The sequence below is a fragment of the Lissotriton helveticus genome, chromosome 6 (genome assembly GCF_964261635.1).
Source record: "Lissotriton helveticus chromosome 6, aLisHel1.1, whole genome shotgun sequence".
Lineage (NCBI taxonomy): Eukaryota > Metazoa > Chordata > Amphibia > Caudata > Salamandridae > Lissotriton > Lissotriton helveticus.
The window spans coordinates 1,130,413,314-1,130,428,149 of NC_136067.1; the positions used below are offsets into that span (position 1 = coordinate 1,130,413,314).

A 14,836-nucleotide genomic window follows, 5' to 3' on the forward strand; every position below is an offset into this window, starting at 1 on the left:
TCTCTTTGTCCTGCTTCCCACAAAGCAACTCATCACTGGTAGCAGTATAGATTTAGGGGTGGTGAAGAATAATGACAGGGAGGCTGTAAAAGAGAAAGAAAAGTCCCAGAAGTCCTGCAGGCTTCCTTGCTAAATGCAGCTGGACATAGAGCGCACCTTTTTTAATACAAGGCAAATACATTAAAAATGTTGAGGAGAGACTAATTGAAAAATACATATTACATGACACAGGACTGGAACCTGCTTTAATATTTTAATTAGTCTTGAAAACAAAAAAGATTTCTCTCCTAAAAACTGTTTAAAATATGGAACGCTTCACGAATTTGCGTGTCATCCTTGCGCATGGGCCATGCTAATCTTCTCTGTATCGCTCCAATTTTAGTATATGTGCTGCCGAAGTGAGCACACTTTATTGATGAACTGGCAATGTTTATAAACTCTCTAAATCTACAGTCTCTAGACATAGGGTGGCCTGGCAGAGATGCTCAGATGGCCAGTAAGCATTCAAATCTGACCCAATGGGCAAACATGTCTGAAGAGTAGCAATCTATTATTCTTCACTGCATTTAAGGTCCAAGACTTCACACACCGTAAGTATGTAGATTATGTCAGGGTTGCAAAGGCTCATGGTTTGGGCTACAGACAAGGAGCATTGTGACATCACGCTGCCTGTGGAACAGTGATATTAAAGGTGAAACAGCTGCACAGTAGGTTAGGTGAAGTGCTCTGAGAGTGGAAAGGCAGCATGCCTGGGTCCCCGGACAAGGTGAGCCTACGACAAGGTGTCTGAATTTTAACCTGTATTGTAATATTAAACCCCTGTTTGTTGTATCCGCCTAATTACTAAGGAGTTCACAAGCTCAGCCCCACACAGACCGGGAACTGATTATGTTAATGCAGACTAGTTAAGAAACTGAGCCTGATCTAAAAGATTTCCTTGGATCTAGGACCATTTCGCCTAGATTTTAGGTCCTTCCTTCTCCTAAAGTCCTTTGTACAACTTAGGAAACCCTCACAGAACAGACTTTCAGGAGGTCAGATGGGTTTCCTTGTGCCTTCACACACACACACACACACACACTTTCTAGCCCTCTTAAGGACAAAAGGATGGGCATGTCTACATAGGGCCAGTGGCGCAACGGATAACGTGTCTGACTACAGATCAGAAGATTGTAGGTTCAACTCCTATCTGGCTCGGAAGAGTTGTAGGTCCCTGTTTCATTATATTCCTGTTTAATTCCTATTTACCTCAGACTTGTTGTAGGTTCAATATTCTCCAGGAGGACTCATCCAGCAGATGTTCTACGGTAGAGCTGCAGTAATAGGACCACGGCTAGTTAAACGTTTCCCATTTGCTGCTGGACTCTATGTGATGGCCGTCACGTGGTGTGCTGCTTTTGTATTTCAACATGGGTCCCTGATTCTCTAAACTACAAAAAAAGCTTGTTGACAAAAGTGTGTGTGCAAGGATCTGTGGACGCAGGGAGGTGTGTGCAATTGAATGCTTACCCATTTACATGTGTGAGAGGGACAAACCAGCTCCTTGTGGGCTGCAGGCTTACAACTGGTAGCCCCAGTAGCCAGGCAGAAGCACAGCTAAGGAGAGAGAGGAAGTTGGTCCATTATTAAAGCAGAACCATGAGCATCTTGCCCTGCTACCTTTTTCCCCTCTCAGCCACGATCGGCCAAGGCCTCTCTATTAGGGTGGAGGGTGAACATTTCTTGGACCTCAGAAACTGAGGGATGTAGACCCAATATGTCTTCCAAGCGCCTAGAGACCTGGTGCCCAATCTGGCATGGTGTTTTTCAGCTTACCCGACCAATCTGGTTGCAAGGCAGATTTTAACAGTACTGCTGAAAGGGACTCCCAGACATCCCTGAGGCCATCATTTGCATAGGCCCTGCCCTTCTCTTTGTCCTGCTTCCCACAAAGCAACTCATCACTGGTAGCAGTATAGATTTAGGGGTGGTGAAGAATAATGACAGGGAGGCTGAAAAAGAGAAAGAAAAGTCCCAGAAGTCCTGCAGGCTTCCTTGCTAAATGCAGCTGGACATAGAGCGCATCTTTTTTACTGCAAGGCAAATACATTAAAAATGTTGAGGAGAGACTAATTGAAAAATACACATTACATGACACAGGACTGGAACCTGCTTTATTATTTTAATTAGTCTTGAAAACAAAAAAGATTTCTCTCCTAAAAACTGTTTAAAATATGGAACGCTTCACGAATTTGCGTGTCATCCTTGCGCAGGAGCCATGCTAATCTTCTCTGTATCGTTCCAATTTTAGTATATGTGCTGCCAAAGCGAGCACACTTTATTGATGAACTGACAATGTTTATAAACTCTCTAAATCTACAGTCTCTAGACATAGGGTGGCCTGGCAGAGATGCTCAGATGGCCAGTAAGCATTCAAATCTGAACCATTGGGAAAAAATTTCTGAAGAGTAGCAATCTATTATTCTTCTCTGCATTTGTGGTCCAAGACTTCACACACCGTAAGTATGTAGATTATGTCAGGGTTGCAAAGGCTCATGGTTTGGGCTACAGACAAGGAGCATTGTGACATCACGCTGCCTGTGGAACAGTGATATTAAAGGTGAAACAGCTGCACAGTAGGTTAGGTGAAGTGCTCTGAGAGTGGAAAGGCAGCATGCCTGGGTCCCCGGACAAGGTGAGCCTACGACAAGGTGTCTGAATTTTAACCTGTATTGTAATATTAAACCCCTTTTTTGTTGTATCCGCCTAATTACTAAGGAGTTCACAAGCTCAGCCCCACACAGACCGGGAACTGATTATGTTAATGCAGACTATTTAAGAAACTGAGCCTGATCTAAAAGATTTCCTTGGATCTAGGACCATTTCGCCTAGATTTTAGGTCCTTCCTTCTCCTAAAGTCCTTTGTACAACTTAGGAAACCCTCACAGAACAGACTTTCAGGAGGTCAGATGGGTTTCCTTGTGCCTTCACACACACACACACACACACTTTCTAGCCCTCTTAAGGACAAAAGGATGGGTATGTCTACATAGGGCCAGTGGCGCAACGGATAACGCGTCTGACTACGTATCAGAAGATTGTAGGTTCAACTCCTATCTGGCTCGGAAGAGTTGTAGGTCCCTGTTTCATTATATTCCTGTTTAATTCCTATTTACCTCAGACTTGTTGTAGGTTCAATATTCTCCAGGAGGACTCATCCAGCAGATGTTCTACGGTAGAGCTGCAGTAATAGGACCACGGCTAGTTAAACGTTTCCCATTTGCTGCTGGACTCTATGTGATGGCCGTCACGTGGTGTGCTGCTTTTGTATTTCAACATGGGTCCCTGATTCTCTAAACTACAAAAAAAGCTTGTTGACAAAAGTGTGTGTGCAAGGATCTGTGGACGCAGGGAGGTGTGTGCAATTGAATGCTTACCCATTTACATGTGTGAGAGGGACAAACCAGCTCCTTGTGGGCTGCAGGCTTACAACTGGTAGCCCCAGTAGCCAGGCAGAAGCACAGCTAAGGAGAGAGAGGAAGTTGGTCCATTATTAAAGCAGAACCATGAGCATCTTGCCCTGCTACCTTTTTCCCCTCTCAGCCACGATCGGCCAAGGCCTCTCTATTAGGGTGGAGGGTGAACTTTCTTGGACCTCAGAAACTGAGGGATGTAGACCCAATATGTCTTCCAAGCGCCTAGAGACCTGGTGCCCAATCTGGCATGGTGTTTTTCAGCTTACCCGACCAATCTGGTTGCAAGGCAGATTTTAACAGTACTGCTGAAAGGGACTCCCAGACATCCCTGAGGCCATCATTTGCATAGGCCCTGCCCTTCTCTTTGTCCTGCTTCCCACAAAGCAACTCATCACTGGTAGCAGTATAGATTTAGGGGTGGTGAAGAATAATGACAGGGAGGCTGAAAAAGAGAAAGAAAAGTCCCAGAAGTCCTGCAGGCTTCCTTGCTAAATGCAGCTGGACATAGAGCGCATCTTTTTTACTGCAAGGCAAATACATTAAAAATGTTGAGGAGAGACTAATTGAAAAATACACATTACATGACACAGGACTGGAACCTGCTTTATTATTTTAATTAGTCTTGAAAACAAAAAAGATTTCTCTCCTAAAAACTGTTTAAAATATGGAACGCTTCACGAATTTGCGTGTCATCCTTGCGCAGGAGCCATGCTAATCTTCTCTGTATCGTTCCAATTTTAGTATATGTGCTGCCAAAGCGAGCACACTTTATTGATGAACTGACAATGTTTATAAACTCTCTAAATCTACAGTCTCTAGACATAGGGTGGCCTGGCAGAGATGCTCAGATGGCCAGTAAGCATTCAAATCTGAACCATTGGGAAAAAATGTCTGAAGAGTAGCAATCTATTATTCTTCTCTGCATTTGTGGTCCAAGACTTCACACACCGTAAGTATGTAGATTATGTCAGGGTTGCAAAGGCTCATGGTTTGGGCTACAGACAAGGAGCATTGTGACATCACGCTGCCTGTGGAACAGTGATATTAAAGGTGAAACAGCTGCACAGTAGGTTAGGTGAAGTGCTCTGAGAGTGGAAAGGCAGCATGCCTGGGTCCCCGGACAAGGTGAGCCTACGACAAGGTGTCTGAATTTTAACCTGTATTGTAATATTAAACCCCTTTTTGTTGTATCCGCCTAATTACTAAGGAGTTCACAAGCTCAGCCCCACACAGACCGGGAACTGATTATGTTAATGCAGACTATTTAAGAAACTGAGCCTGATCTAAAAGATTTCCTTGGATCTAGGACCATTTCGCCTAGATTTTAGGTCCTTCCTTCTCCTAAAGTCCTTTGTACAACTTAGGAAACCCTCACAGAACAGACTTTCAGGAGGTCAGATGGGTTTCCTTGTGCCTTCACACACACACACACACACACTTTCTAGCCCTCTTAAGGACAAAAGGATGGGTATGTCTACATAGGGCCAGTGGCGCAACGGATAACGCGTCTGACTACGTATCAGAAGATTGTAGGTTCAACTCCTATCTGGCTCGGAAGAGTTGTAGGTCCCTGTTTCATTATATTCCTGTTTAATTCCTATTTACCTCAGACTTGTTGTAGGTTCAATATTCTCCAGGAGGACTCATCCAGCAGATGTTCTACGGTAGAGCTGCAGTAATAGGACCACGGCTAGTTAAACGTTTCCCGTTTGCTGCTGGACTCCATGTGATGGCCGTCATGTGGTGTGCTGCTTTTGTATTTCAACATGGGTCCCTGATTCTCTTAACTACAAAAAAAGCTTGTTGACAAAAGTGTGTGTGCAAGGGTCTGTGGACGCAGGGAGGGGTGTGCAATTGAATGCTTACCCATTTACATGTGTGAGAGGGACAAACCAGCTCCTTGTGGGCTGCAGGCTTACAACTGGTAGCCCCAGTAGCCAGGCAGAAGCACAGCTAAGGAGAGAGAGGAAGTTGGTCCATTATTAAAGCAGAACCATGAGCATCTTGCCCTGCTACCTTTTTCCCCTCTCAGCCACGATCGGCCACGATCGGCCAAGGCCTCTCTATTAGGGTGGAGGGTGAACATTTCTTGGACCTCAGAAACTGAGGGATGTAGACCCAATATGTCTTCCAAGCGCCTAGAGACCTGGTGCCCAATCTGGCATGGTGTTTTTCAGCTTACCCGACCAATCTGGTTGCAAGGCAGATTTTAACAGTACTGCTGAAAGGGACTCCCAGACATCCCTGAGGCCATCATTTGCATAGGCCCTGCCCTTCTCTTTGTCCTGCTTCCCACAAAGCAACTCATCACTGGTAGCAGTATAGATTTAGGGGTGGTGAAGAATAATGACAGGGAGGCTGAAAAAGAGAAAGAAAAGTCCCAGAAGTCCTGCAGGCTTCCTTGCTAAATGCAGCTGGACATAGAGCGCATCTTTTTTACTGCAAGGCAAATACATTAAAAATGTTGAGGAGAGACTAATTGAAAAATACATATTACATGACACAGGACTGGAACCTGCTTTATTATTTTAATTAGTCTTGAAAACAAAAAAGATTTCTCTCCTAAAAACTATTTAAAATATGGAACGCTTCACAAATTTGCGTGTCATCCTTGCGCAGGGGCCATGCTAATCTTCTCTGTATCGTTCCAATTTTAGTATATGTGCTGCCGAAGCGAGCACACTTTATTGATGAACTGACAATGTTTATAAACTCTCTAAATCTACAGTCTCTAGACATAGGGTGGCCTGGCAGAGATGCTCAGATGGCCAGTAAGCATTCAAATCTGAACCAATGGGCAAAAATGTCTGAAGAGTAGCAATCTATTATTCTTCTCTGCATTTGTGGTCCAAGACTTCACACACCGTAAGTATGTAGATTATGTCAGGGTTGCAAAGGCTCATGGTTTGGGCTACAGACAAGGAGCATTGTGACATCACGCTGCCTGTGGAACAGTGATATTAAAGGTGAAACAGCTGCACAGTAGGTTAGGTGAAGTGCTCTGAGAGTGGAAAGGCAGCATGCCTGGGTCCCCGGACAAGGTGAGCCTACGACAAGGTGTCTGAATTTTAACCTGTATTGTAATATTAAACCCCTTTTTGTTGTATCCGCCTAATTACTAAGGAGTTCACAAGCTCAGCCCCACACAGACCGGGAACTGATTATGTTAATGCAGACTATTTAAGAAACTGAGCCTGATCTAAAAGATTTCATTGGATCTAGGACCATTTCGCCTAGATTTTAGGTCCTTCCTTCTCCTAAAGTCCTTTGTACAACTTAGGAAACCCTCACAGAACAGACTTTCAGCAGGTCAGATGGGTTTCCTTGTGCCTTCACACACACACACACACACTTTCTAGCCCTCTTAAGGACAAAAGGATGGGTATGTCTACATAGGGCCAGTGGCGCAATGGATAACACGTCTGACCATGGATCAGAAGATTGTAGGTTCGACTCCTATCTGGCTCGTAAGAGTTGTAGGTCCCTGTTTCATTATATTCCTGTGGAATTCTTATTTACCTCAGACTTGTTGTAGGTTCAATATTCTCCAGGAGGACTCATCCAGCAGATGTTCCACGGTAGAGCTGCAGTAATAGGACCACGGCTAGTTAAACGTTTCCCATTTGCTGCTGGACTCTATGTGATGGCCGTCACGTGGTGTGCTGCTTTTGTATTTCAACATGGGTCCCTGATTCTCTTAACTACAAAAAAAGCTTGTTGACAAAAGTGTGTGTGCAAGGGTCTGTGGACGCAGGCAGGTGTGTGCAATTGAATGCTTACCCATTTACATGTGTGAGAGGGACAAACCAGCTCCTTGTGGGCTGCAAGCCTACAACTGGTAGCCCCAGTAGCCAGGCAGAAGCACAGCTAAGGAGAGAGAGGAAGTTGGTCCATTATTAAAGCAGAACCATGAGCATCTTGCCCTGCTACCTTTTTCCCCTCTCGGCCACGATCGGCCAAGACCTCTCTATTAGGGTGGAGGGTGAACATTTCTTGGACCTCAGAAACTGAGGGATGTAGACCCAATATGTCTTCCAAGCGCCTAGAGACCTGGTGCCCAATCTGGCATGGTGTTTTTCAGCTTAACCGACCAATCTGGTTGCAAGGCAGATTTTAACAGTACTGCTGAAAGGGACTCCCAGACATCCCTGAGGCCATCATTTGCATAGGCCCTGCCCTTCTCTTTGTCCTGCTTCCCACAAAGCAACTCATCACTGGTAGCAATATAGATTTAGGGGTGGTGAAGAATAATGACAGGGAGGCTGAAAAAGAGAAAGAAAAGTCCCAGAAGTCCTGCAGGCTTCCTTGCTAAATGCAGCTGGACATAGAGCGCACCTTTTTTACTGCAAGGCAAATACATTAAAAATGTTGAGGAGAGACTAATTGAAAAATACATATTACATGACACAGGACTGGAACCTGCTTTATTATTTTAATTAGTCCTGAAAACAAAAAAGATTTCTCTCCTAAAAACTGTTTAAAATATGGAACGCTTCACGAATTTGCGTGTCATCCTTGCGCAGGGGCCATGCTAATCTTCTCTGTATCGTTCCAATTTTAGTATATGTGCTGCCAAAGCGAGCACACTTTATTGATGAACTGACAATGTTTATAAACTCTCTAAATCTACAGTCTCTAGACATAGGGTGGCCTGGCAGAGATGCTCAGATGGCCAGTAAGCATTCAAATCTGAACCAATGGGCAAAAATGTCTGAAGAGTAGCAATCTATTATTCTTCTCTGCATTTGTGGTCCAAGACTTCACACACCGTAAGTATGTAGATTATGTCAGGGTTGCAAAGGCTCATGGTTTGGGCTACAGACAAGGAGCATTGTGACATCACGCTGCCAGTGGAAGAGTGATATTAAAGGTGAAACAGCTGCACAGTAGGTTAGGTGAAGTGCTCTGAGAGTGGAAAGGCAGCATGCCTGGGTCCCCGGACAAGGTGAGCCTACGACAAGGTGTCTGAATTTTAACCTGTATTGTAATATTAAACCCCTTTTTGTTGTATCCGCCTAATTACTAAGGAGTTCACAAGCTCAGCCCCACACAGACCGGGAACTGATTATGTTAATGCAGACTATTTAAGAAACTGAGCCTGATCTAAAAGATTTCCTTGGATCTAGGACCATTTCGCCTAGATTTTAGGTCCTTCCTTCTCCTAAAGTCCTTTGTACAACTTAGGAAACCCTCACAGAACAGACTTTCAGCAGGTCAGATGGGTTTCCTTGTGCCTTCACACACACACACACACACACTTTCTAGCCCTCTTAAGGACAAAAGGATGGGTATGTCTACATAGGGCCAGTGGCGCAATGGATAACGCGTCTGACCATGGATCAGAAGATTGTAGGTTCGACTCCTATCTGGCTCGTAAGAGTTGTAGGTCCCTGTTTCATTATATTCCTGTGGAATTCTTATTTACCTCAGACTTGTTGTAGGTTCAATATTCTCCAGGAGGACTCATCCAGCAGATGTTCCACGGTAGAGCTGCAGTAATAGGACCACGGCTAGTTAAACGTTTCCCATTTGCTGCTGGACTCTATGTGATGGCCGTCACGTGGTGTGCTGCTTTTGTATTTCAACATGGGTCCCTGATTCTCTTAACTACAAAAAAAGCTTGTTGACAAAAGTGTGTGTGCAAGGGTCTGTGGACGCAGGCAGGTGTGTGCAATTGAATGCTTACCCATTTACATGTGTGAGAGGGACAAACCAGCTCCTTGTGGGCTGCAGGCCTACAACTGGTAGCCCCAGTAGCCAGGCAGAAGCACAGCTAAGGAGAGAGAGGAAGTTGGTCCATTATTAAAGCAGAACCATGAGCATCTTGCCCTGCTACCTTTTTCCCCTCTCAGCCCCTCTCGGCCACGATCGGCCAAGGCCTCTCTATTAGGGTGGAGGGTGAACATTTCTTGGACCTCAGAAACTGAGGGATGTAGACCCAATATGTCTTCCAAGCGCCTAGAGACCTGGTGCCCAATCTGGCATGGTGTTTTTCAGCTTACCCGACCAATCTGGTTGCAAGGCAGATTTTAACAGTACTGCTGAAAGGGACTCCCAGACATCCCTGAGGCCATCATTTGCATAGGCCCTGCCCTTCTCTTTGTCCTGCTTCCCACAAAGCAACTCATCACTGGTAGCAGTATAGATTTAGGGGTGGTGAAGAATAATGACAGGGAGGCTGAAAAAGAGAAAGAAAAGTCCCAGAAGTCCTGCAGGCTTCCTTGCTAAATGCAGCTGGACATAGAGCGCATCTTTTTTACTGCAAGGCAAATACATTAAAAATGTTGAGGAGAGACTAATTGAAAAATACATATTACATGACACAGGACTGGAACCTGCTTTATTATTTTAATTAGTCTTGAAAACAAAAAAGATTTCTCTCCTAAAAACTATTTAAAATATGGAACGCTTCACAAATTTGCGTGTCATCCTTGCGCAGGGGCCATGCTAATCTTCTCTGTATCGTTCCAATTTTAGTATATGTGCTGCCGAAGCGAGCACACTTTATTGATGAACTGACAATGTTTATAAACTCTCTAAATCTACAGTCTCTAGACATAGGGTGGCCTGGCAGAGATGCTCAGATGGCCAGTAAGCATTCAAATCTGAACCAATGGGCAAAAATGTCTGAAGAGTAGCAATCTATTATTCTTCTCTGCATTTGTGGTCCAAGACTTCACACACCGTAAGTATGTAGATTATGTCAGGGTTGCAAAGGCTCATGGTTTGGGCTACAGACAAGGAGCATTGTGACATCACGCTGCCTGTGGAACAGTGATATTAAAGGTGAAACAGCTGCACAGTAGGTTAGGTGAAGTGCTCTGAGAGTGGAAAGGCAGCATGCCTGGGTCCCCGGACAAGGTGAGCCTACGACAAGGTGTCTGAATTTTAACCTGTATTGTAATATTAAACCCCTTTTTGTTGTATCCGCCTAATTACTAAGGAGTTCACAAGCTCAGCCCCACACAGACCGGGAACTGATTATGTTAATGCAGACTATTTAAGAAACTGAGCCTGATCTAAAAGATTTCATTGGATCTAGGACCATTTCGCCTAGATTTTAGGTCCTTCCTTCTCCTAAAGTCCTTTGTACAACTTAGGAAACCCTCACAGAACAGACTTTCAGCAGGTCAGATGGGTTTCCTTGTGCCTTCACACACACACACACACACTTTCTAGCCCTCTTAAGGACAAAAGGATGGGTATGTCTACATAGGGCCAGTGGCGCAATGGATAACACGTCTGACCATGGATCAGAAGATTGTAGGTTCGACTCCTATCTGGCTCGTAAGAGTTGTAGGTCCCTGTTTCATTATATTCCTGTGGAATTCTTATTTACCTCAGACTTGTTGTAGGTTCAATATTCTCCAGGAGGACTCATCCAGCAGATGTTCCACGGTAGAGCTGCAGTAATAGGACCACGGCTAGTTAAACGTTTCCCATTTGCTGCTGGACTCTATGTGATGGCCGTCACGTGGTGTGCTGCTTTTGTATTTCAACATGGGTCCCTGATTCTCTTAACTACAAAAAAAGCTTGTTGACAAAAGTGTGTGTGCAAGGGTCTGTGGACGCAGGCAGGTGTGTGCAATTGAATGCTTACCCATTTACATGTGTGAGAGGGACAAACCAGCTCCTTGTGGGCTGCAAGCCTACAACTGGTAGCCCCAGTAGCCAGGCAGAAGCACAGCTAAGGAGAGAGAGGAAGTTGGTCCATTATTAAAGCAGAACCATGAGCATCTTGCCCTGCTACCTTTTTCCCCTCTCGGCCACGATCGGCCAAGACCTCTCTATTAGGGTGGAGGGTGAACATTTCTTGGACCTCAGAAACTGAGGGATGTAGACCCAATATGTCTTCCAAGCGCCTAGAGACCTGGTGCCCAATCTGGCATGGTGTTTTTCAGCTTAACCGACCAATCTGGTTGCAAGGCAGATTTTAACAGTACTGCTGAAAGGGACTCCCAGACATCCCTGAGGCCATCATTTGCATAGGCCCTGCCCTTCTCTTTGTCCTGCTTCCCACAAAGCAACTCATCACTGGTAGCAATATAGATTTAGGGGTGGTGAAGAATAATGACAGGGAGGCTGAAAAAGAGAAAGAAAAGTCCCAGAAGTCCTGCAGGCTTCCTTGCTAAATGCAGCTGGACATAGAGCGCACCTTTTTTACTGCAAGGCAAATACATTAAAAATGTTGAGGAGAGACTAATTGAAAAATACATATTACATGACACAGGACTGGAACCTGCTTTATTATTTTAATTAGTCCTGAAAACAAAAAAGATTTCTCTCCTAAAAACTGTTTAAAATATGGAACGCTTCACGAATTTGCGTGTCATCCTTGCGCAGGGGCCATGCTAATCTTCTCTGTATCGTTCCAATTTTAGTATATGTGCTGCCAAAGCGAGCACACTTTATTGATGAACTGACAATGTTTATAAACTCTCTAAATCTACAGTCTCTAGACATAGGGTGGCCTGGCAGAGATGCTCAGATGGCCAGTAAGCATTCAAATCTGAACCAATGGGCAAAAATGTCTGAAGAGTAGCAATCTATTATTCTTCTCTGCATTTGTGGTCCAAGACTTCACACACCGTAAGTATGTAGATTATGTCAGGGTTGCAAAGGCTCATGGTTTGGGCTACAGACAAGGAGCATTGTGACATCACGCTGCCAGTGGAAGAGTGATATTAAAGGTGAAACAGCTGCACAGTAGGTTAGGTGAAGTGCTCTGAGAGTGGAAAGGCAGCATGCCTGGGTCCCCGGACAAGGTGAGCCTACGACAAGGTGTCTGAATTTTAACCTGTATTGTAATATTAAACCCCTTTTTGTTGTATCCGCCTAATTACTAAGGAGTTCACAAGCTCAGCCCCACACAGACCGGGAACTGATTATGTTAATGCAGACTATTTAAGAAACTGAGCCTGATCTAAAAGATTTCCTTGGATCTAGGACCATTTCGCCTAGATTTTAGGTCCTTCCTTCTCCTAAAGTCCTTTGTACAACTTAGGAAACCCTCACAGAACAGACTTTCAGCAGGTCAGATGGGTTTCCTTGTGCCTTCACACACACACACACACACACTTTCTAGCCCTCTTAAGGACAAAAGGATGGGTATGTCTACATAGGGCCAGTGGCGCAATGGATAACGCGTCTGACCATGGATCAGAAGATTGTAGGTTCGACTCCTATCTGGCTCGTAAGAGTTGTAGGTCCCTGTTTCATTATATTCCTGTGGAATTCTTATTTACCTCAGACTTGTTGTAGGTTCAATATTCTCCAGGAGGACTCATCCAGCAGATGTTCCACGGTAGAGCTGCAGTAATAGGACCACGGCTAGTTAAACGTTTCCCATTTGCTGCTGGACTCTATGTGATGGCCGTCACGTGGTGTGCTGCTTTTGTATTTCAACATGGGTCCCTGATTCTCTTAACTACAAAAAAAGCTTGTTGACAAAAGTGTGTGTGCAAGGGTCTGTGGACGCAGGCAGGTGTGTGCAATTGAATGCTTACCCATTTACATGTGTGAGAGGGACAAACCAGCTCCTTGTGGGCTGCAGGCCTACAACTGGTAGCCCCAGTAGCCAGGCAGAAGCACAGCTAAGGAGAGAGAGGAAGTTGGTCCATTATTAAAGCAGAACCATGAGCATCTTGCCCTGCTACCTTTTTCCCCTCTCAGCCACGATCGGCCACGATCGGCCAAGACCTCTCTATTAGGGTGGAGGGTGAACATTTCTTGGACCTCAGAAACTGAGGGATGTAGACCCAATATGTCTTCCAAGCGCCTAGAGACCTGGTGCCCAATCTGGCATGGTGTTTTTCAGCTTAACCGACCAATCTGGTTGCAAGGCAGATTTTAACAGTACTGCTGAAAGGGACTCCCAGACATCCCTGAGGCCATCATTTGCATAGGCCCTGCCCTTCTCTTTGTCCTGCTTCCCACAAAGCAACTCATCACTGGTAGCAGTATAGATTTAGAGGTGGTGAAGAATAATGACAGGGAGGCTGAAAAAGAGAAAGAAAAGTCCCAGAAGTCCTGCAGGCTTCCTTGCTAAATGCAGCTGGACATAGAGCGCACCTTTTTTACTGCAAGGCAAATACATTAAAAATGTTGAGGAGAGACTAATTGAAAAATACATATTACATGACACAGGACTGGAACCTGCTTTATTATTTTAATTAGTCCTGAAAACAAAAAAGATTTCTCTCCTAAAAACTGTTTAAAATATGGAATGCTTCACGAATTTGCGTGTCATCCTTGTGCAGGGGCCATGCTAATCTTCTCTGTATCGTTCCAATTTTAGTATATGTGCTGCCAAAGCGAGCACACTTTATTGATGAACTGACAATGTTTATAAACTCTCTAAATCTACAGTCTCTAGACATAGGGTGGCCTGGCAGAGATGCTCAGATGGCCAGTAAGCATTCAAATCTGAACCAATGGGCAAAAATGTCTGAAGAGTAGCAATCTATTATTCTTCTCTGCATTTGTGGTCCAAGACTTCACACACCGTAAGTATGTAGATTATGTCAGGGTTGCAAAGGCTCATGGTTTGGGCTACAGACAAGGAGCATTGTGACATCACGCTGCCTGTGGAACAGTGATATTAAAGGTGAAACAGCAGCACAGTAGGTTAGGTGAAGTGCTCTGAGAGTGGAAAGGCAGCATGCCTGGGTCCCCGGACAAGGTGAGCCTACGACAAGGTGTCTGAATTTTAACCTGTATTGTAATATTAAACCCCTTTTTGTTGTATCCGCCTAATTACTAAGGAGTTCACAAGCTCAGCCCCACAAAGACCGGGAACTGATTATGTTAATGCAGACTATTTAAGAAACTGAGCCTGATCTAAAAGATTTCCTTGGATCTAGGACCATTTCGCCTAGATTTTAGGTCCTTCCTAATCCTAAAGTCCTTTGTACAACTTAGGAAACCCTCACAGAACAGACTTTCAGGAGGTCAGATGGGTTTCCTTGTGCCTTCACACACACACACACACACACTTTCTAGCCCTCTTAAGGACAAAAGGATGGGCATGTCTACATAGGGCCAGTGGCGCAACGGATAACGCGTCTGACTACAGATCAGAAGATTGTAGGTTCGACTCCTATCTGGCTCGGAAGAGTTGTAGGTCCCTGTTTCATTATATTCCTATTTACCTCAGACTTGTTGTAGGTTCAATATTCTCCAGGAGGACTCATCCAGCAGATGTTCTACGGTAGAGCTGCAGTAATAGGACCACGGCTAGTTAAACGTTTCCCATTTGCTGCTGGACTCTATGTGATGGCCGTCACGTGGTGTGCTGCTTTTGTATTTCAACATGGGTCCCTGATTCTCTTAACTACAAAAAAAGCTTGTTGACAAAAGTGTGTGTGCAAGGGTCTGTGGAC

At 44.7% G+C, this 14,836-nt stretch overlaps 12 non-coding genes across 12 annotated transcripts; 4 read left to right on the plus strand and 8 right to left on the minus strand.

Moving 5' to 3' along the window:
- Positions 1-299: 299 nt before the first annotated feature.
- On the minus strand, positions 300-406 carry LOC144765325 (U6 spliceosomal RNA). The gene has a single exon (XR_013597327.1). It is a non-coding gene; the product is annotated as a U6 spliceosomal RNA (small nuclear RNA).
- A 718-nt stretch (positions 407-1,124) lies between these two features.
- Positions 1,125-1,197, plus strand: TRNAC-ACA (transfer RNA cysteine (anticodon ACA)). The gene has a single exon. It is a non-coding gene; the product is annotated as a tRNA-Cys (tRNA).
- Positions 1,198-2,207: 1,010 nt separating this feature from the next.
- On the minus strand, positions 2,208-2,314 carry LOC144765245 (U6 spliceosomal RNA). Its single transcript, XR_013597250.1, has one exon. It is a non-coding gene; the product is annotated as a U6 spliceosomal RNA (small nuclear RNA).
- A 1,799-nt stretch (positions 2,315-4,113) lies between these two features.
- On the minus strand, positions 4,114-4,220 carry LOC144765246 (U6 spliceosomal RNA). Its single transcript, XR_013597251.1, has one exon. It is a non-coding gene; the product is annotated as a U6 spliceosomal RNA (small nuclear RNA).
- Positions 4,221-6,029: 1,809 nt separating this feature from the next.
- Positions 6,030-6,136, minus strand: LOC144764999 (U6 spliceosomal RNA). The gene has a single exon (XR_013597017.1). It is a non-coding gene; the product is annotated as a U6 spliceosomal RNA (small nuclear RNA).
- A 1,797-nt stretch (positions 6,137-7,933) lies between these two features.
- On the minus strand, positions 7,934-8,040 carry LOC144765050 (U6 spliceosomal RNA). Its single transcript, XR_013597067.1, has one exon. It is a non-coding gene; the product is annotated as a U6 spliceosomal RNA (small nuclear RNA).
- Positions 8,041-8,756: 716 nt separating this feature from the next.
- Positions 8,757-8,829, plus strand: TRNAH-AUG (transfer RNA histidin (anticodon AUG)). Its single transcript has one exon. It is a non-coding gene; the product is annotated as a tRNA-His (tRNA).
- Positions 8,830-9,849: 1,020 nt separating this feature from the next.
- LOC144765000 (U6 spliceosomal RNA) lies at positions 9,850-9,956 on the minus strand. Its single transcript, XR_013597018.1, has one exon. It is a non-coding gene; the product is annotated as a U6 spliceosomal RNA (small nuclear RNA).
- Positions 9,957-11,753: 1,797 nt separating this feature from the next.
- LOC144765051 (U6 spliceosomal RNA) lies at positions 11,754-11,860 on the minus strand. The gene has a single exon (XR_013597068.1). It is a non-coding gene; the product is annotated as a U6 spliceosomal RNA (small nuclear RNA).
- A 716-nt stretch (positions 11,861-12,576) lies between these two features.
- Positions 12,577-12,649, plus strand: TRNAH-AUG (transfer RNA histidin (anticodon AUG)). Its single transcript has one exon. It is a non-coding gene; the product is annotated as a tRNA-His (tRNA).
- Positions 12,650-13,669: 1,020 nt separating this feature from the next.
- Positions 13,670-13,776, minus strand: LOC144765017 (U6 spliceosomal RNA). The gene has a single exon (XR_013597035.1). It is a non-coding gene; the product is annotated as a U6 spliceosomal RNA (small nuclear RNA).
- A 716-nt stretch (positions 13,777-14,492) lies between these two features.
- On the plus strand, positions 14,493-14,565 carry TRNAC-ACA (transfer RNA cysteine (anticodon ACA)). The gene has a single exon. It is a non-coding gene; the product is annotated as a tRNA-Cys (tRNA).
- Positions 14,566-14,836: the final 271 nt, after the last annotated feature.